The sequence below is a fragment of the Bison bison genome, unplaced genomic scaffold, assembly GCF_000754665.1.
Source record: "Bison bison bison isolate TAMUID 2011002044 unplaced genomic scaffold, Bison_UMD1.0 scf7180017864301, whole genome shotgun sequence".
NCBI classification, from domain to species: domain Eukaryota; kingdom Metazoa; phylum Chordata; class Mammalia; order Artiodactyla; family Bovidae; genus Bison; species Bison bison.
This window is the reverse complement of record NW_011494873.1, coordinates 915,842-937,067: the sequence shown is the minus strand read 5'-3', so window position 1 is coordinate 937,067 and position 21,226 is coordinate 915,842. Positions and strand designations below refer to the sequence as shown.

At 39.2% G+C, this 21,226-nt stretch overlaps 1 protein-coding gene across 1 annotated transcript in view; it reads left to right on the top strand.

Moving 5' to 3' along the window:
* The first annotated feature begins 388 nt into the window (after positions 1–388).
* The window catches only part of FBXW11 (F-box and WD repeat domain containing 11), a 130,760-nt gene continuing 109,922 nt past the window's right edge, over positions 389–21,226 (top strand). The window contains exon 1 of the mRNA XM_010851287.1: positions 389–7,105. The gene's annotated coding sequence lies outside the window, so the exon portion shown is untranslated. The remainder of the gene's footprint in view (positions 7,106–21,226) is intronic.

Genomic DNA, 21,226 nt, shown 5'->3' with positions numbered 1-21,226 from the left:
CTAAGGGATACTGATACGAGTTTTTATTTGATTTTCACTTATTAGGTAACTTGTCAGTACAACTTATCAAACTTTTGTAATCAAGCTTTTGATATTCTGCAAATTTTGTAGGGATTATTTTGGTAAAATATCCTAATGGAATTACACATATAGTACATAGTACATATTCTTACATATGTACAATACCTGTACTTACAACAGGAGAAGTAGGACATAGCAAAAAATTGTAACTTGGTATCTCTTTGAAATTGGCTGTTAAATTCTCCTTCCATTTTCATTCATTTAAAAAATAACTAGGGACTTCCCTGGTGGTCCAGTGGGTAGAACTCACTGCGGAGGGCCCTGGTTCTATCCCTGGTCAGGAAACTAAGAATCCACAAGCTGCACAGTGCAGCCTAAAATAAAATAAGTAGAATGTTTTTTTCAAAAGAATTAAAGTACAGTGTAATCCATTTAATGTCTTTGAATGGATATGGAAAAAAAAAATTCTTCCTAAATATAACTGGCTTTCTGTGTGTTTTGATTTTACATGATTGTACTTGTCTGATCTGAAAAGATATTTCAGACTTTTCAGGGACATTATTAAGTGGAATTCTTAGAAAATTTAACAGAGAAGACTTAATCAGGTAATCATCTGGATCAGTTTTAAAAGTGACTTTTCATATACGGATTGTGATATTCCCTCAAAGGGCTGCCAGTTAAGACTCTTACGCATCTGTTTCGTAAACATATATGTATTTATTTTAGTGTTATAGATAGCACAGATACTTAACAACTGATTTAATAAATCCAGGATCAGGAGTAGGAATGATAATGCCTTAAAATCTAATTGCACGTGGCTTTCTGTATTCACTGCATTTTAATTACAGTTTCCAGAACTAGATTAAAAACACTTTTTACACTGGTTTCAAAATAACATGATGAAAGGAGTGGAAGGGGTTAAACTGACGGTATTTTGAAAGCCTAAAGCATGAAATATTTTTAGATTTTTATGAGTCAGCTTCAGTACTCAAATATTTGTGATTGTGCTGCCTGTACCAGTTCGGTACTTAATGGTTAACAGGGTAACTTTAAATTGGTATTCCAGAGTGTGCTCTATCAAAGAAAGGAAACAGGGTTTCACCAATTTCTTAATCTTCATCCCTCTACTTTCTTTGATTTTGATTCCTCCTTCCTTTTTTTCTTGCACTTTTTGAGTTTCCTAGGAAATAAAACTGGTGATAGAATAATTAAATATTCAAAATATAACCCCCGTTGTTACTCCTACGCCTGCCTGTGACCAGGTTCACAAAAAGTGCCTCTCCAGCTGACCTACCTCGTAGGTAGGATTCAGTCTTTAATATAGACTGTAAACTCTTGATTGAGACAACTGAATTTATAATTCCTGATGGTGAATAATTTAACCATCAGATGACTTTCATGGCCTTATATTGGCCCAATACATACCTAGTTTGTGGGACTGCTTCTTAAACTTCTGACTCTGGTTTTCAGTTCAGTTGCTCAGTCATGTCCGACTCTTTGCAACACCATGGACTGCAGCACTCCGGGCTTCTCTCTCCGTCACCAACTTTGGTTTTAATTAGCCTTAATATTACTGAGCTAGACAAGGAGTAAACCATTTGGAAATACACAGAAGTTCACCAGGCTTTGTCTAGTGTGGTGGACTTCACTGGGAAGAATGAAAGCTGCATTATGTATCACATGATATTTAATGCTTGAATTAGAAGTATAAGTTGTGCTCAGGCCCTTATTACTAGAAAGCATTCTCAGACCTGCTAATTGGAAGAAATGATCATTAGGCCTGCCTGTTAGAAAATAGCAAAAGTTAATGTTAAAGGTTTGGGAAGGGTAATCCTGCCTCCTCTGTGGGTGTGAGAGTACCCTTTACCCAAGTAATGGGCAGTTTATCCTCTGTTGTTAGCTGCTTGGTTCACTTCTTGGCTAAGTGACCTTAAGTGAATCATTTCCCTTCTGGTTACCTCTGAATGGCTATATTACTTGTTGAATGTAGTAACATGGGTAAAATACATTGGGTCTCATTAAGAATTTATAATATCAAATCTATTTTTAGAGCTGTTGAAGTACAGACAGGCCACAAGACCAAAGAGATGAAAGAAACTAAATGACATTATTGGAAGTAATTATCTTTTGTTCTTTTTACATCTCTCCCCCTGCCCCCTTCTAGTCTTTGGCTTTCTAAGTGAAATAGTGGGATTGTTTAGTGGCGCCTTTAAAAAATTGGGTCTTTGTCACCATCACTTATCCTCATTGCCTCTAGCCGTGTGCTGCTTTACCAAATGCAGATTAAATAGACAAAGGCTTAAGTAGGGTCCAAATGAAATAAATCACATGCTATTTATAGACCTCACTGACTGGCCTCAAGAGGCTTGTGGCTCAAATATTATCAATTTTAGTCCTGATTTTGGAGTAGGTTAGATGTCCTTTCAGATTTGATAAGGATAAACCTGATCCTGCTCGCACGTCTTGGCACTCTTGGCCCCTGACTGCTGTCTCCTGGAAACCGAGAGAGCTCTGTAGCACAGGAGGATTGCTAGCCCATTTCATAGGTTTACAGAACAGCACGTGTATTCCTCTGAGTAGTTATGTTTGTTCCTATGAATTTTAGAAACAGACTTTCCTGCGCTGTGAGGAGCCTGGGATCTTGGCTTCCACCTGGTGATATTTACAGTTAAAGGGAAAGAAAGCATTTGAAGTCCTCACTATTCAGATTCCTGCCTCCCTTCCAGCTTTTTCTTCTCACATTCCTCACTTATTCTATATTCCAGCCAAAGTGTGGAGGACCATTGTTCTTCAGATTTCCTTTGTCAGCACTGATATGAACTGACCTAAGCCCGTGTCTAAGGCTACTGATATTAATGGGAAGGACCTAATAGCTCTCCAGCCAAATTGATTTAGGTGAGATCTCAGCAATCCTCTCTTCCACCCATGTTGATAACGTCCTCTTCTCTCCTCTCAGAACACAACTTAGATACCTCTTCTAGATGTCAATTTATATTATGGTGGCAGATATAATTTTGTTTTTATATCGATAGCAATGCCTACATGATAATCATCGTTAAATGAATGAGTGCTGGCACTTTGGATTTATCCTGTGGCACTTGGCATCTTCTGCGCTTGTATTAGAGTTTCCTGTTTGTGTCCCCTGTTAAATGATAAACTCCTCAACAGCGCCTTCTTGTAGAAGGCGTTCAGTAAATGTTGAGTTGAGCTTTCCTGTTGGTTGCTTACTTGGGTTATTGCTGTCTGCCTGTATCTTAGCCATCCTCTTTTCTGGAAATTCTCACCTATATCACTAATTCTCATAATGACTTGTTCCTAATGCATATGGGACTTACCAGACCTTCCTGTGTATCATGGAAGTTTGATCATGTCTAAAGCTGATTGTCCTTTGAATCCTTCACTATGTTTAGCGCTTGGGTGTGCAATAGATATTGATTTAAATTAATGTTAGATTTTTTTTTCATGCTATGAAACCTTTTTAACATTTCTGTTTGATAATTCTTAAGACAAGTGGGGATAGATAGGGGAGAAAGACTGCTAAAGGGAAAAGAAGGGTGGTATGTGTTGCACAAACTTCTGTTCATGGACATTTTAACCATTATTTACAGACTCTTAAACATATACAAATTGAATTATATACATCCCAGAGCGTGGGTGATAGCAGAATATTGAGGAAACCAAATTCCTTTTATATCTGTTGATGTGAACTTGCCAAATGGTGATAAGTTCTAAGGACCTGTGACCTTAGAGACACATGATTTAACATAAAGGGCATGGGCTCTAGGGTGAAACACCTGAGTTTGTATCATAACTCTCACTTGCTGGCTGTGTGACCTGAAGAAAGTTAACCTTTCTCTGGTAAGATTTCACTGTGTGTAAAAATAAAAAAAAATGCAGGTATCGCTTCAGTGTTGGGAGGATTATGAGAGATGTATGTGAAAGGACCTTGCAAAGACTTGTCTCTCAGCAACTGTCTGCCAAGCTAACTCTCCCCGCAAGTACAGGGACCGTATTTTGTCAGGTACAGTCAAGACAGATGGTGTGAGAAAAGTTTTAGTTTTTGTCCCTGATGTGTGCATGTACTTAATTGTGAAGCTTTGCAGAGGCCTAAAATTCAGTTGCTTTTAGCCATGCATTTAATGAGGCTTCTTTGGGGAAAATGATGAAATCATACAGAGTCAATACTGCCTTGGAAATCTGGGAAATACTCTTTCAATTACTAAGAACTACCAATTAGACATAATTAGACCTGTACTGTTACGGAGAGAACCCACTTTAACCCTGTTTTACGTTTCCTGGTAGAAGGAGACTGGTAATTGTTCATACTAACACTGAGCATAGTGATTTATGTTTGATCAATTTAGTTTAGCCAAGGAAATTAGAATTTTTAAATTCTTATTCTTGTTTGCTGGTGATTTTGACCTTTAACAGAGTAAGCGGTGACTGGATACAAGATTTCCTCCTGAGTTCTATTGTTGTTCATTGAATTAGTTGACAAAAGGGGAAAAACCTGTTGGTCAAGAATGTGCTTGTTACCCTCAGTTCAGTTTCTGCTGATCACAGTTGCCTAACAGGAAGTTTGTAGGCAAATGAGACACCAGCCAGGTAGACCTGACAGTCCAGTAGGGTATCTACTCTGGATTTTATTAACAGAAGTCAAAGATTGCTGAGTCCAGTTATGTCAGCAGGAAGCATTTTTAGGCGATTCCCTCTCAGGGTTAGTCAGCAATGAAGACCTTCACAGAATGGAAAGCTGTGAAGTAGAAACTGTGGGACGTTAACATGTAGGTGGAAAAAAAGTTTGTGAATAGAGAGATGTGCAAATACCTAAGTACTATGAATATCGAAAACTGTTCTCTAAGAGCAAACCACTGGTCCACGGAAGAAAAAAAATTAAGTGAGAACTCTGTTAAGAAAAAAGAACCCAAGTAATTATTATTTCAGAGTTAAATTGAGAACTCTTAACCAGTTTTGGGAACTAATGATAAAATGTGTTTTGGTTCTGTGAAATGATTGCTTGGGAGACTCAAAGAGGAAGGGGCAGAGGACGTGAAGAACTTAATCCTTACTATCCTGGTCTGACATCTGTTAATCTTTGTTTCTCTGGCGGAAGGCCTGCCACCAATTAGGCATTCAGTAAATGTTTATTTGAAGGAAAGAAGGGGAAGTTAACTCGCTAATGGAAGAAAAGGCCTGATGGTGCAGGAGGCTCAGAAGTGAGTCTGTTAGTCAGATTGTTTGTGGCTGTGTTTTGGTTGTAGCAGTGAGTTACATGCTTTGAAAATCAGACTGTACTGCTCTAGCAGGTAACTACTAGCTGTAGCCCACTAGCATTTTTTGTCAAAATTGGGTTTGTAGTTTATTAGGCTCTAGACTAATGAGAAGGGCTTGAGCGCTTACTGTTTGTGATTTAAGTTGGGGGTTTTAAGGTATTTCTACCTGTTTGCTATGAAGAGGTTACTCTTAGACTGGTACTTCAGTCACTTCAGTGCTTTGCCAATACATGAAAAACCAGAACATCTTTAGTCTTTGCCTGTGGACTATTTATTGACCAATCTTGGAATTCAAGAATTCTTTGGTTTCAGCTGGGGTTGGGATTCTGTGTCTTTGTCACAGACACATCTTTGCCACTAGGCACACAGGCTGCGTGGGCAAGGGTATAAAATTCATGTTGTAGCCTTAGAATTGCATGAGTTTTTGATATTGAAGTGCTTTTAAGTGGCAAGATTAAGGGAGTTAGCCCTCTCAGGATGGCTGAACAAGTTCAGTTGTATTTTAGTTCAGCTAGGCTGAAATACTTACTGTTTTGTATTTTTGTGGTTCTCTGTTCTGACATCAGTTAGCTTAGAGCTTGGTTTCTTCTGCCCCAGGAATCATGGTCTTTTTGGTCCTTGGACTTTGGAGGCCACCGTATTCTATGAAAAGGGCATGGGCTCTACCACCTAGTGGATGTGGGACTTTGAGCAAGTTCTTTCTTCTCATATTTTTAAATATGAGTAGTGAATGTAAAAGGCCTGGTCCATTAGTAGCCCTTCAGGTATCATGGTCACTTCAGGAGCATTTTGGCAGTAGTATGGCAGTTGAGGAAGTAGCAAATGTATGTGCAAGCAGCTTCACAGTCTTTGGATTTTTAACTTTTAATCTGTGGCATCCTGTTGAATACCTTTTCCTGTCCTCCTTGTAGTTTGCTTAGAATTTATAGTCTAATTGTAAGAGTTGGTATGGTAATAAAAGAATGTTGATATAAAGTGGACCGGGCTGATGTGTTTAAAGGTGTTATCTAGTAAATTGTTTATTATGTTCTTTCTTTTCCCTGGTGTACCCAGTGACTGGCCATTGTGGGGGATTGGCCTTTACTGAGTCAGAAGTTCACTCTTAAAGTTATGTCACATGTTTTGAAATGTCCTATATTGTAGCTGAGAGTTTAAGATTTGAGTGATGTGTAGATGTCTTATGTGTAGCAAACTTAAAAATTTTTTGTTAGGTGCTTAAATAAATTTTTATTAGGAAATATTTGAGCCTCCTCCCCTATTAATTATGACTGACAAAGTTTCTGTAATTGTAGAGGAATGGTTTTAGGAAATGGTTAAAATTCATTGTAGCTGAATGATCTGGGACAATTTATATGGATAGTAGAGGAAATTTTTATCATGTATTTGGAAACTGCATACTTGTCATGACTGAGTATTAATGTTAGGGGTGCTTCCTTCTTTGTTTTGTGGAATTTCTTGTCCATCTCTCAGCGCAGAGGTGAGCAGCGCTCCTGCACACCCTCTCGTATGAAACCGCAGCCTCAGGGCTTGTACCTTTTTTCTGTGCTTCAGATCCACCACTCCGTTGACCCCTCCTTCCATTTCTTGGTGGCTGTCCTTTGCCACTGGTGCCATGGTGGGTGTATGGATTGCTTTCTGTCTTTCAACAGTTACCGAAGTGCATGTTTGGGATTTTGTTGAAGAAAGCTGGATACAGTAAACGGACAGAATCTTGGAAGCTGCTTGACTGCTGTCTTTTCTCAGACTAGTCTGAAAGGGAGTGCCCCCATTCATTCTGGATTGGTGGATCTGAAGTACAAAATATTGTCCAGGTAAGCAGTTACCTTGTATTGTTTTCTTATGTAGAACTCGACTCATTGAGAGAAACTTAAAATTCCTTTACTTCTTTTTCCAATATAATAGAGAAAGGAAAAAAATGTTAGATATTTATGTTTAGTGTTTATGTTTTGGTGTGGATTAGCTGGGTATTTGCTGGTCAAAACTTTGTTTCAGTGTAAGAAATGTAGTTATTTTTATTAAATAGGCCCAAAAGGTTTGTAGTCACAGCCTAACAGGAAATTCAGTTCAGTAAACAAGGGACTTTTTTTGAGGAATAAGTTGGAAAATAAGGGAGACAGATGATTATTTTGTATTATCTCATGATTTATAGTTATTACCTGGTCAAAATAATTTTTGTCTTTACTATGTAAAGTAGTGGTCTTTTATTCTTAAGACTCCTGGAGAGTCTTCTCTAATTAGCTACTGTTTACAGAGCATCTACTAAGTACCAGCCACTACTGTAGGCTCTGTGCACGTTTTTCTTATTTAGATGGCCTGTGCTTCGTGTGTATTTTACAGACAGTAAGATGAAGCTCTTGAGTTTAAGTAAGTACAGTAAGTACAGTGGCAGAGCCACTTTCAGCTAGTGAGTGGCAGAGCCAGGCTCTAAGCTGGAGCCTGTATGTCTCCAAAGCTCTGGCTCTTTTCATCTGGCTACATTTGCTGAAGTTTGCACTTAACTTCAGGATTTTCATATTGTCTGTATACCGTTAGAGCAAGGTGTGGTTTTCTCCTGTGGGTTCCACTTGGAGACCACCTGACGGGTCGCTGTTGGGTGTGATATTTTACTTAGATCTGATGCTCTCTCTTCTTAATGAAAAGATTAGAAGATCTTTGGTCAGTTTATCAAGTGAACCTAAAGCTAACTTAGGAGAGGCTGTACGTTTAAATGTCAAAATGTGCTTTATACAGGGAAGTATCATTTGGTCTAGTGAACTCAAACCTGTATCTTCTCAGTTCCTCCTTAGTTTTCATTGGTTATTTAAATAGCTCGGTAGCTTATTATATAGACTAGTTTTGACCTGTGGTTTGTCAGTCTTACAAGTAAGACATTTTCAGGAAACTCATGACTTTTTCTGGTGTTTAAGCACTCCAGAGTACTCATTTCCTTTAATCTTAAAAAAATTCTTTATCATAGACTGACCCTATGGCTTTACGATCCTTCTTTTATTTTATTCCTTTATATTTGTTGATATTTCTTCTGGGTGAGCATTTTTCACGTTTCCACATGGAAAGTGAAGAGCTTTCAGGATGCTGATGCTGATAGTAAAAGCAGTAGCAGTTAACACTGGGCACTTACTCTGTATTGAGCACAGTTCTAAACACTGTGCACGTATAAACTCATTTTCATGGGAACCCGGTGAAGTCGGTACCCTTATTTCTACTTTGCATATGTGGAATCTGAAGGCTAGAGTACTTAAATAACATATTCAAGGCCACATATCTAGTAAGCGCCAAAGATGAGATATGAATCCAGGCAGTTTGGCTTAGAGAATGTGCTTCTAATGTCTGTGCCTCAAGTTTGTGGAGTATCATCTAGTGATAAAAAGAGGGGTGGAAATCCTGAAGACTAAAATTGTGTATTCTGATTCCATGAAATCATTACAAAGGGAAAGGAAACAATTGTTGAGTATCTATTTTGTACCTTCTGTAGAAGATAGTCTAGCTCTAGGATTCTGTGTCAGTCATCCAAGACAGTCTACCAGGCTGTTTCCTGAGAGGACTCACAATAGGGTGAGTTTAAGGTTATCTTCCAGAACAGTGCTGTCCAGTTAGAACTCTCTGGATCGTGGAAATGTTCATTATCTGTGCTGTTCAATATGATAGCCACCAGCTGCATGTGACGCTCTGTAACTGAGGAACTGGATTTAAAATTTTAATTTAAATAGCCACAAATACAGTTTAGAACTTAACTTCAATCTTATGTCTGATTCTGGACTTAACTCTTAGAAATCTAATCTTGTCAGCTTGCTGAAAGCCAGCTCCTTATCCCATGGTTGGACTTACAAGACTGATATGTAAAATCAGAATTCCAGTTTATTAATTTATAATGATATGTGCATGTTGGTGTGATTAATGTAAACTTTTCTGATTGGTAGATTTGCTTATTAGGTCCTATTCAACATGCCAGTTTAAGTTTTTCAAATAAGAAACACTCGTTAGAAGGACCTGAAAACTCAAGCCAATCAAGTGGTTTAGTTAGCATGGACTTGACCAGGGAAGTGATATATTTGCTGACCTGAGACTGAGATGACCTCATTCATCTTTTACTTTAAGGATGGATGATTTTTCTGTCTTCTTGCAGCTTCTGTGCTTGCTTTTACTTCCCATATCCTTTTCTGATTATGGCATTCATTTTAGGCATGTTAATACATTCAGCTTGAATGCAGTCTTGTCTTACAGATCTGGGAAGCTCTTTGTTTTCCTTAAGGCACTTCTATCACTGTTAGGATCCATTTTGTGTTCATTTTTGTCTCTAAGAAGGCAGTTGAATTTTCCTTGCTTCCCTGAGGCCTCTTTTTACTGAAATACACTTATTAGCTCATTTAATTTGGTCCTATAGTGTGGGGGTAGAATAGGAACATACTCATATAAAAATGCCTGATACATTCTCTTTGTATTAGTTCATGTTATTAAATGATCTTGTTTTTAGCTCACTGTATCATTGTTTTGGGACTTGTTCTTGAGCCTTTTGTTCCTTAAGTAGAAAGAGTGGTGTAACCAAATTTGCATTTAAGAAGTTAACTTTTCAGGTGTCTGCAAGATGGATTGAAGTGACTCAAGGCAAGGGGTCTAGTTAGTTCAAGTGAGCAATGATTAGGTAAACCAAAGCATTGACAATGGGCATGGTAGAGGTGGGGTGGACTTAAAAGAGACGTAGATGGTAGGACCTACAGACTTGGGGGTTGGCTATAGGAGTAAAAGATGGATGTAACAGGAATTTTAGATTTTGGCTTTGGGCGCCAGAATGGATATTTGTTCTCTTTTTCAAGATAGGGAAGACTAGAAGAATAGACTGGAGAGTGTGGAGGGATGAGAAAGGAGTGAGTTCAGTTGTTGTTCAGTGAGTTGTTCAGTGGGTGAATCCTCTAAAAGGAGAAGTATCTAGTAAGAATATTGATTGGGAACTCACCAGAGAGAGCAGAGAAAGAAAGGTTTGGGGATTTTTATTTAGCCTCAAGTGGTGGCTAACTTTATTTAGTGGAATTAGAAGATTAATAAATGGGGAAACAAATAGATGGGGAAACAATGGAAACAGTGACAGACTTTATTTTTCTGGGCTCCAAAATCACTGCAGATGGTGACTGCAGCCATGAAACTAAAAGACGGTTGCTCCTTGGAAGAAAAGTTACGACCAACCTAGACAGCATATTAAAAAGCAGAGACATTACTTTGCCAACCAAGGTCCATCTAGTCAAAGCTTTGGTTTTTCTAGTAGCCATGGATGGATGTGAGAGTTGGACTGTGAAGAAAGCTGATTGTCAAAGAATTGATGCTTTTGAACTGTGGTATTGGAGAAGACTCTTGAGAGTGTGGACTGTAAGCAGATCAAACCAGTCCATCCTAAAGGATATCAATCCTGAATATTCATTGGAAAAACTGATGCTGAAGCTCTAATACATTGGTCACCTGATGCAAAGACCTGACTCACTGGAAAAGACCCTGATGCTGGAAATGATTGAAGGTGGGAGAAGGGGATGGCATAGGATGAGATGGTTGGATCATATCACCGACTCAGTGGACGTGAGTTTGAGAAAGCTCTGGGAGTTGGTGATGGACAGGGAATCCTGGCGTACTGCAGTACACTGGGTTGCAAAGAATCGGACACGACTGAGCAACTGAACTGAACTGAAGATTAATAAGAGTAAATAAAGATTTGAGGACTCTATATCTGTGCCTGGAAATGCTAATATAAAGAAACGGGCTACAGCTCAGGTTATGATGTTGAACAAGAGGTGTTACTACTCTCTCTTTTTCACACTGATCTGGGAATTCTGACAGCCTGTTCCCAGTCTTCACATTCGTCCATTATGTTTGGATTGTGGTATTTTTTCCACTGTAATGATTTATTTCATTCAAAGAGATACAGTTTTTGAAATGTATTTTTAAAGAGCCATTTTGTCATTACACATCTTACCTGTGTGTTAGTCACTCAGTCGTGTCCGACTCTGCAACCCAGTGGGCTCCTCTGTCCATTCGTAGATTTGTCAAATTCATTTTTTACATCCAATGACAAAAACAAGGGGAAATTAACCTAAACAGTGAACGTTCTGGATTAAGTGTGAAATGGGAAATGGAAATTTGCTCTTTTCTCAACCTGTCTCAGTTCCTGAGTGCTTCTCATATGGCTGTGATAAGACACATTTCTAACATCACAGCAGGAGGCCTGAGTAGAAACCAGCTATTCAGCGTCTACTAGTCAGTCAGTCGAAGAAACAGCAAACTGTTCAAGTGCTTGTGTGAAAATTAGCTGTGTAGAAATAATTGAGATGATGTGTTGGTCCAGTGTGGCATATATTTAAGAGATTTTTAAGGCAGATTTTTACTATGTGCTATTTTCATCTTATGCACAGACTTTAGACTGTAATTCTCGGGTGAGCTATAACTCCACTGTAATTAGGCTTTGATCATGAAAGCATGAAGATATGATGATTTCATCATAGCTACAATCAATAGTTATCAAAAAGCTTTTTTGAATATATCGTGTATGTCTGTGTTATAAGGTGCAAAAAAGAGTATTCAGTAAGAAGAAAAGTTTCCCATTCTCTTCAGTGTCAGCTTCTCCACCATCCCAAGGGAAAAAAATGCAGGAAGGCAAGTGGTTGTCTGAGGAGGCTTTACAGATAGCCGCGGAAAGAAGAGATGGGAAAGGCAAGGGAGAAAGGGAAAGATATATCCAACTGAATGCAGAGTTCCAGAGACTAGCAAGGAGTGATAAGAAGGCCTTAGATGAACAGTGCAAAGAAATAGAGGAAAACAGTAGAATGGGAAAGACTTGCAATCTCTTCAAGGAAATTGGAGGTATCAAAGGAACATTTCGTGCAAGGATGGGCACAGTAAAGGACAGAAATGGTGAGGACCTAACAGCAGAAGAGATTGAGAAGAAATGGCAAGAATACACGGAAGAACTTTACAGAAAGGGTTTTAATGACCCGGATAACCATAACCAAAGGTGTGGTCACTCACCTAGAGCTGGACAACCTGTAATATGAGGTCAAGTAGGCCTTAGGAGGAGAAGGCAATGGCACCCCACTCCAGTACTCTTGCCTGGAAAATCCCATGGACGGAGGAGCCTGGTAGGCTGCAGTCCATGGGGTTGCTAAGAGTTGGACACGACTGAGAGACTTCACTTTCACTTTTTACTTTCATGCATTGGAGAAGGAAATGGCAACCCACTCCAATGTTCTTGCCTGGAGAATCCCGGGGACGGGGGAGCCTGGTGGGCTGCCGTCTGTGGGGTCGCACAGAGTCCACACGACTGAAGTGACTTAGCAGCAGGCCTTAGGAAGGATTGCTAGGAACAAAGCCAGTGGAGGTGATGGGATTCCAGCTGAGCTATTTAAAATCCTAAAGGGTAATGCTGAATATTTATTAGAAGGGCTGAAGCTGAAACTCCCAACACTTTGGCCACCTTATGGAAAGAGCTGACTCATTGGAAAAGACCTTGATGCTGCGAAAGACGGAAGGCAGAAGGAGAAGGGGCGGCAAAGGATGCCGGTTGGAGGGCATCACTGACTCAATGGACATGAATTTGGACAAACTCCTGAAGGTAGTGGAGGACAGATGTAACCGGTGTAATAGCATTACACTGTTTCTAAACTGGTTGCTTTTTAAATTGTTCTTTTATTTTTCTCATAGCTTCTTATTATGAAGAATTTAATTTATATGAGAGTTGAGGAAAAAACAGTACAACAAACACTTGTATACTCTCTCCACCTAGGCTCAACAGTTACTAACATTTTGCCTTATTTGAATCACTTCTCTGCTCCCACCTTGGTCTTCCCTTCCCACCCTCTTCCCTTTTGTGTCCTCTCCCCAAGTAAGCACTCTTTTATGTTAAACAATTTGAAAGTACCTTGCAGACACTATACCTCACTCTAAATATTTCAGCATGTACCTTTTAAGAATAAAAATAACCTCTCCTCTCTGAAAGCCAACACGCACATAATACATGTACCATGTATATAGTATATATCTCCATATTACAACCAAATATTAAACATAGTCGTATGCATTTTATACATAAAATAAAAACCGCAAAAGCTATTTTTATCTGAGAAAATGAAAGTAATTCAATAATATAATATTCAGTTAAATTTTTCCACTTGTCCCAAGAATGTCTTTTCGAGCACACCTTCTTTAAAAAAACAAAAACCAGGTTCCAAGCAAAATAACCCCTTTGTATTTAGTTATGATGTCTTTTTAATTTCTTTTCATTTTAACAGTCTCTCTGCCCTTTTCTGTCTTCTGCGATTGACTTTCTTTTTTTTTTTTTTAAGTCCAGTTCAGTTGTCCTGTAGGATGTGCCACATTCTTCACTTGTTTGAACATTTCCTCATGGTGTTATTGAGCTTGCTTCTCTAGCTCCTGACTTCCTGTAAACGGGAAGTTATATGAGAGGCTTGATTGCAGCTCATTTAAACATTTTTGACAAGAGTGCTTCATCACAGGTGAAGTGTACTTTGGGTTGAGTCATGTCGGGAGGCACCTCAAATGACAAGTTATCCCATTATGAGCTGTGCTAAATTTGATGCTTTGTCTAAGGTGGCAGCATTCACATCTCTCCATTAAGGTACAGTTTTATCATCTGTTATTAGAAAGGACTCTATGGAATAATATTTCAGTACCTTGTAAATAACCTGTTACATTATAGCCTTTCACCCTGTGGTTTCAGCTTCCTGAGCCTGAAATCATTTATTACAATATAAATTACAAAATTTTGGCTTTCTGTCATTTCGTCTGTATTTATTAGCTAGCATTCACCGAGGCCGTCCCTGTTTCTCCTCCTTCCTTTTTGTGTATCACTGTACTCTTCATAGACGTTTATTTATTCAGTGTGTTAACGGTCAATTACAGTCTTTATGGGTGTTCACATTTGGCTAATAAGAGCCCCTCAGGGTAGCTCCTGCTTCGTTTTCAACGTGAGTCCATCAGTTTTGGTGTGCTCCTTGGTCTTCTGCTTTGCCTACATATCAAGAATCAACCATTTCTCCAAGAAGCTCTGGTTCCTTTTAGTGGAGAACGGTGTTTAGAAACCAAAATCAATACTATTGGGTTTTGTTGCTTCTAGATCTTTTCAATAGACAGAACTAAAATATGTATTTGAAAGAATCATGGGTTCATGTTAGTTCTGAATCAAAGTTAATATTACAGGGATATTTTTCTGAACCTGTTAGCCTTTTAATTTTCAGAATCCTAGGGATCATACTGTGTAATGGCCATCTAGTTGAAGTACTAATTGCCATGCATATAGGCAGATAAATAGCTCTATTCATTAATTATTAAGCACATAATCAACAGGTTCTGTTTGATCATGTAGGGAATACAGAACAGCATCAGGTATATATCTTGTTTCTAGAATCTTGCAATCTTTTATGTTAAAAACTGTAGTACAATGTGAAAACTGCCAAGGATCATGAAAAGTGGATATACACTTTTGTGGAATACACTTTGTGTGGAAGCTAGAAAAAAAAGGAAATTCTATAAAGGACAATTTTAAAAGTTATCCTTTGAGGCCTGAGCAAAGTGGATGTGGATGTACTGGGTTGGAAGAGGGATTTCCTAGCGAAGGTGAGTGAGTGAACAGTCGTAGCTGGTGGGCTGTAGTGCGTGCTGTCTGTCAGGAGGTACGAGTAAGTGGTTGTGTGGACTGTTGTGGTGTCGTTTGTGTGAAGGAACTGAGGTAGATTGCAGATGCAAAGAGATTATAATCAGGTCTGGGGTTATCCTTTAGGTCAAAAGTTACAGACAAGTAGCCTGTAGATAGAGATCCACAGATGTAATTTATTTGATCCACATAGATTTTTAAAAATTGAGACATTTCTCATCAAAACACTGGTTTATCTGAAAACTGGAGCTGAGTCATGGCTGCTTTTTTGAGCCAAGGCTCGTCCTTTCCGGTTCACCACAGCTCCTGTAAGACTTTCTTTTGAACTTGTCCTCCCTGTAGGAAAGGAAGGATGAGAGAGTAGTGGGTGTAATGGGAGATGAGAGGTGACTTGAGTTTGAGCAAAATCCATGCTTTAGGAAGATCACTGTGGCAGTCAGCTTGGAGGATGCAGTGGAGCAGGGAGACCAATTAATACTGTTGTAATGTTTCAGGGAAGAACTCACAAGATAGTAACAGATGGTGCAGAGAGGAGGAAGTAAGACACTGTAAACGCAGAACGGGTAGAGGGTATTGATATGAATTTCTGTCTATGTATTGAAAAGAATGTAAATCAGACTCTTAAAACATGAAGTCCAGTTTGTAAAAAGCTTTGTACACATAAATCAGTATCTGGAGGTTTCTGGAAGTTAGCCATGTATTTTTTAATGTATTGGTTAGTTTTGGAAGACAGTGGTAATAGTTTCATCCATGGTCTCTGTGTTTAGTTTTGCAGTATGCACAATAACATGCTTCACCAAAGCCTCTGATACGCCTTTATTCCTGAAAGTTGTTTGTAAACTTTAGGGAACTAAACTTCCAAGCAAAATATTGGTGATGCTGGAACTTCTTTTCAAATGCTGGCTGCTTGTATTTAGTTTTCTCCACAATCTCAGCAAGAATTTAATCAACAGGATAGTGAGTCAATAAGGGATTGCACCGTAGACTTAAAGTTGCACCTTTATTACAATCTTACATGCTGTTAATAAGTATTTGGGCGTCTCCCCTGTCTGGTTAGGGCGCAACTCTATCCAGTCCTGTTGGCAGTGGCACTGCCCCAGATACTAATGGCGCTGCCAGCTCAGATAACCTGAGGGAGGTGGGCACGAAGAGCATGGGCTTGAGGAGCCTGGGAGTGAGAGTGATGTACACCAATGGGAACCACACCTGGGTACTGTGTAAAAGGCTTCCGGCTTCAGGGTTGAACAAAGATTGGTTACAGGGCAGCTGTATGTGTATGTGTGTGTGTATACACACACACACACACGTGTGAGTATTTAACTTACAAAGAGTATAGAACACCAGTCTTAAGTGCACAGCTCAATGATTTTCTTTTTAACATAGGTATGTACTACATTGTGTAACCACTACCCAGATCAAGATAGAGAAGATGCTAGAGGCCCTTGAAATAAACCCTCCCAGATGTCTATTCTGGCCTTTTTTTACTATTGTTTACTTATGGCTGTTTTTGGATTTTACATAGATCGAGTTATACAGCATGTATTAATACATACTCTTATATTTCTGCCCCCACCCCCATCATGTCTGTATCTGTGAAACTCCCCATTCTGTTGTATATAACAGGTTTCCCCCCTTGGTCCATTAATCCATTGTGTATATAGTTCATCTTTATTTTATTGTTGACACATTACTTGGCTTGTTTCCAATTTTTGGCTTTTATTATGAATAACATTTCTAAGGTGAACATAAGCACTTGGGTCTCTCAGTTGTAAAATGCCCGGAGTGAAATTACTGGGTCAGAGGATAGGCATGTATTCCGTTTCAGTAGATCTGTGGAGCTGTTTCCCAAGCCCTTCTGTCCATTTAGATGCCCTCTCTAACGTGGAGCACTCCAGATATCCCCTTGGCTTTGCCAGTCCTTTTCAGTTTAGCCATTCTGTTCAGTGTGTATGGATGTCTACATTGTAGTGTTTTTTTTTTTTTTTAATCAACTTGCTGCTGCTACTGTTGCTGCTAAGTCGCTTCAGTCGTGTCCGACTCTGTGCGACCCCATAGATGGCAGCCCACCAGGCTCCCCCGTCCCTGGGATTCTCCAGGCAAGAACACTGGAGTGGGTTGCCATTTCCTTCTCCAATGCATGAAAGTGAAAAGTGAAAGTGAAGTCACTTAGTCGTGTCCGACCCTCAGTGACCCCATGGACTGCAGCCTTCCAGGCTCCTCTGTCCATGGCGTTTTCCAGGCAAGAGTACTGGAGTGGGGTGCCATTGCCTTCTCCGTTAATCTGTACTCATTTCAGGTACACTATTTGAGTTTTGAAAACTGTATACACTTACATAACTACTACCACAGTCAAGATAGAACATTTATACCCCCAAAGAATTTCCCTCATTGCCATTGTCTCCTCAGCAGCATCCTTGGCTGCAGGTCGCCTGCTTTCTGTAACTGTTGGTTACTTGTGTGTGTTTCAGAATTTCATATAGGTGAGACAGGTACAGCGTGCATATACTACATGTATTCTGACTGTGATTGGCTTATTTTGCCCAACATGCTTTTGGGATTCTTTCTTGTTATATCAGTTGTTTGTTCTTTTTCATTGCTTAGTATTGTTTCATTTTAAGAGTATACAACAGTTTTGTTTATCCATTCTCCTGCTGATGAATATTTGGGTTGTTTCCAGTCTTTGGCTGTTAGTAATAAAGCTTACATGAACATTGGTGTTCAAAGTTTTGTTTGGACATTTCTTTTCTCTTGGGTATACCTAAGAGTGGAATTGCTGGCATAGTGTAGATGTATGTTTAGTTTTTCAAGGAACTGCCAGATCTTTTCCTAAAGTGGCTGTGCATTCTTAGAGTTCCTCTGACAGTGTATCAGAATTCTAGTTGCTGTATATCCTCGTCAGCACTTGATACTGTCACTGAATTTTAGCCATGCTGATAGGTGAGAAATAGTATCTCATAGTGGTTTTAATTTACACTTGTGTGGTGACCCAAGGATGAAAGAGCAGATAAAACCAAGGAGGGTCTTGGAATGCAGAAATAGAAAAACCAGACCCTCGTCCTTCCCTACCCCAAGTTGTAACTTTTAATGGATTTCAGGCCCTCCTGACCAGTATACCTGTCTCCACTCCTACCCCATAGGGAGAAGGTATTTGCCTTACTCTTTCCTCCACCCAGTATATGTGCCTCATCCAATCAGCAAATGACCTGCAAGACCCCATCCCGCTCTTTGTACCCTGGGTATAAAAGTGGAGTAAGGACCCCTGTTCAGTGTCAGTTCTCCTTTGAGCTGGCCTGCTGTTCTAACAGCGTTTCCCACTCTAATAAACTTTATTTCCCTCTCATTCTGTCTCATGTCTGGAAATTCTTTTCCAGCCTGCTCCCAGACCACGACAGTTTGCTCAATGACTAATGATGTTGAGCATTTTTTCACCTGCCTGTCAACCAGTTAGCTATTTTGTCTAGAGACATGCCTGTTCAAATCTTTTGACCCTTAAATAAAAATTGAGTTGTCTTTTTCTTATTGATTTGTGGGAGTTCTTTATAACAGCGTGGAAATGAGTTCTTTATCAGATACACATATTGCAGACACCTCTTGTTCTGTGGCTTTTCCAGTGTCTTTTGATGGGCAGAAGTTCTTAATACTGATGAAGCCTAATTATTTTTTTCTTTCGTAGTTGGGCTTCCATGGTGGCTCAGATGGTAAAGAATCTGCCTGCACTACAGGAGACTTGGGTTAGATCCCTGGGTTGAAAAGATCCCCTGGAGGAGGGTATGGCAACCCACTCCAGTATTCTTGCTTGGAGAATCCCCATGGACAGAGGAGCCTGGCAGGCTGCAGCCCATGGGGTTGCAAAGAGTCAGACCTGACTGAAGTGACTAAGCACAGTTAATCATTTTTTTCTTTCATTGTTACTGGTTTTTGTAACTATTCCTGTTTATGAAAATTTTGCCTGCTCTAAAGTCTTAAAGATATTGTGTCTTCTAGACTTGTAATGGTTTTACTATCTCAAAATGATTGTTTTCTGTGGTTGAGATAAAGATTCATTTTTACTTCCCATGGTTATCCAATTAGCCTAGTACCATTATTTACACATACATTACAAAACTATTGAAAAACTGTTGAATAAGAAGTCTATTTTCTTTTTACAGAAGTAATCCATATTTATTATAAGAAAGTTGAAAATAAAAATTATGTAAAATAAGAAATAAAAAGAATTAAAAGTTCCCCTTATAACTACTGTTAGTATTTGATATACTTCTTTGCCTTCATATACGTATTTTTTTCCTTCATATACATATTTGTATGTTTTGAAACATACAAACGTATGTTTCAAACATTTGTTTTTCACATTAAAATTAATTTGCAAACTGCCTTTAAAGCTCAACAATATTTGTGACATCTTTCAGAACCATCATGTATTTCTTTATAATTTGAAGGGGTGCCTAATATGCATGGATATTCAAGTGGATAACCAGTTAAACTACTCATTTATTAGACATTTAAGTTATTTTTAATTTATAGCAACTTAAAACTGGTGCTCTTTCTTGTAGTTTAATCTTTGAACAAATCTGTGTTACCTTGGGGTAAGTTCTAAGAGGTGGAATTGTTGGGTCAAAGAGTGTACACATTTTTAAGAGCAAGTGCATTTTATACAGTCAAAAGTTTTACCCACTTTCTCCTGTTTATATGAACATGACATGTCACACCGACCATATTCTATGAAAGTGCTGTTTTCTTCATGTTTATGTTGTTTTAAGGTATTAATAATTGTTTAAAATCCCAATTTGGTTTAAAGAATTTAAAATTTTCTTTAATTACTAGTGATATTGCACATATTTTTCTTATGTTTATGGCTATTAGTTTCTTTGTGAAGAAAGAACTGTTGAGGCTGAGCTGTAGTTCTCTTCTGCTGATTCTCCATCCAGGTGCATTTGGGGAGTGGTGGAAGGAAGTCGCCAGGAGGAGCTTCTGAGTTTGTTGTGGCCAGGCCATTGCTGCTCTTTTGTGATTGAAATGGCCATTTTCATGGGAAGCCAGCTGCTGGAGCGTTTGCGTTACTCAGCACACTGTCTGCAGCTGGCTTATGCCAGGTCCCTGCTCTGGCTTGCCCTGGCTGCAGGTGCCTTTATGAAGCACTTCAGGACCTGTCATTCTGGCCTCACTGACAGCTTCAGGGACACTCGCTTCTACTAGCCTTTGCTGCTGTAGCTAGGAAGTGAGGTTCTGCTGGGAATTTCTTGCACTTTTCAGGTAGATTTTCTTTGTTTACATGCAGTAAACCCTATTTTCCAGTCCAGTTTTTCTCTGTTGAATGGAAATTCCTTGAAGCATCTTATATTTGTAGAGAGTACTACAGCTACGGTCCTGATACCATTGTCTTTTACTTGTGTATTTCTTTGGTGATTTCAGCTGCATAGTCAGAAACTGCAGCCGTGACATCCATTTTCCTCCTGCGTCTTGTCTGTCTGCGCTCCTTTTCACTCTGTCTTTCCATGCTTCAGCCACAGTGATTTTCCCCCACCCCTTCCTCCAGAGCGCCAGGTTCTGTCTTGACCCAACAAGCGTTAACTTCTGTTATTTGTTATCAGGGATGCGTCATCCTTAATTCCTTTCTTGCCCATTTAACCTCTGCTAGTCTTTTAGAGCTGAGTTCAAGCATTGTTTCTTCAGGGATTGTGTCTGGGCTCCCTATATACTCCTACGGGTTAGATTCCCTTTGTCATATTCCTATAGCACTCAGTTCTTTTTCTTCACAGCTGTTCACATAATTATAATTGATGAATGTATTGCATAATCCCCCAGTAGACAGTCAGCTCCTTTATTAAGAAGGGATCTCTGTGGGGACAAGGATCATGTCTGTTACGTCATACAGTTCATACCATGTTCCCAGACTCTATCCTGCACATAGTGCGTACTGTACAACTAGTTGCCCCGTTGATTGAAGGAATAAATTTAGGAGGGCAAATGAGAATTACTATCTTGTATCAGAAGTTGATATGTACTTTTAAAATGAATACATTTACTCCATTTAATGCTTGGTGTTTTCTGTTTCAATATCATCTTAGTTTTAAGTGACTTGATTATGAAAATTAAGCTCTTGGCATCAGAAATTCCTTTCAGAAGATTAGAAAGCTTCCCTTCTTTCCCTCTCTGACTCTAAACCAGATTTTAAAACCTGTCATTGACTTCTAATCTATCCAGAAAGTCTTATTTCAGTAATACTTCAGCTGTCATTTTGAAGGATTTGCCAACTGCTATAAACTGCTAACCTTCCCCCCCCGCCCCC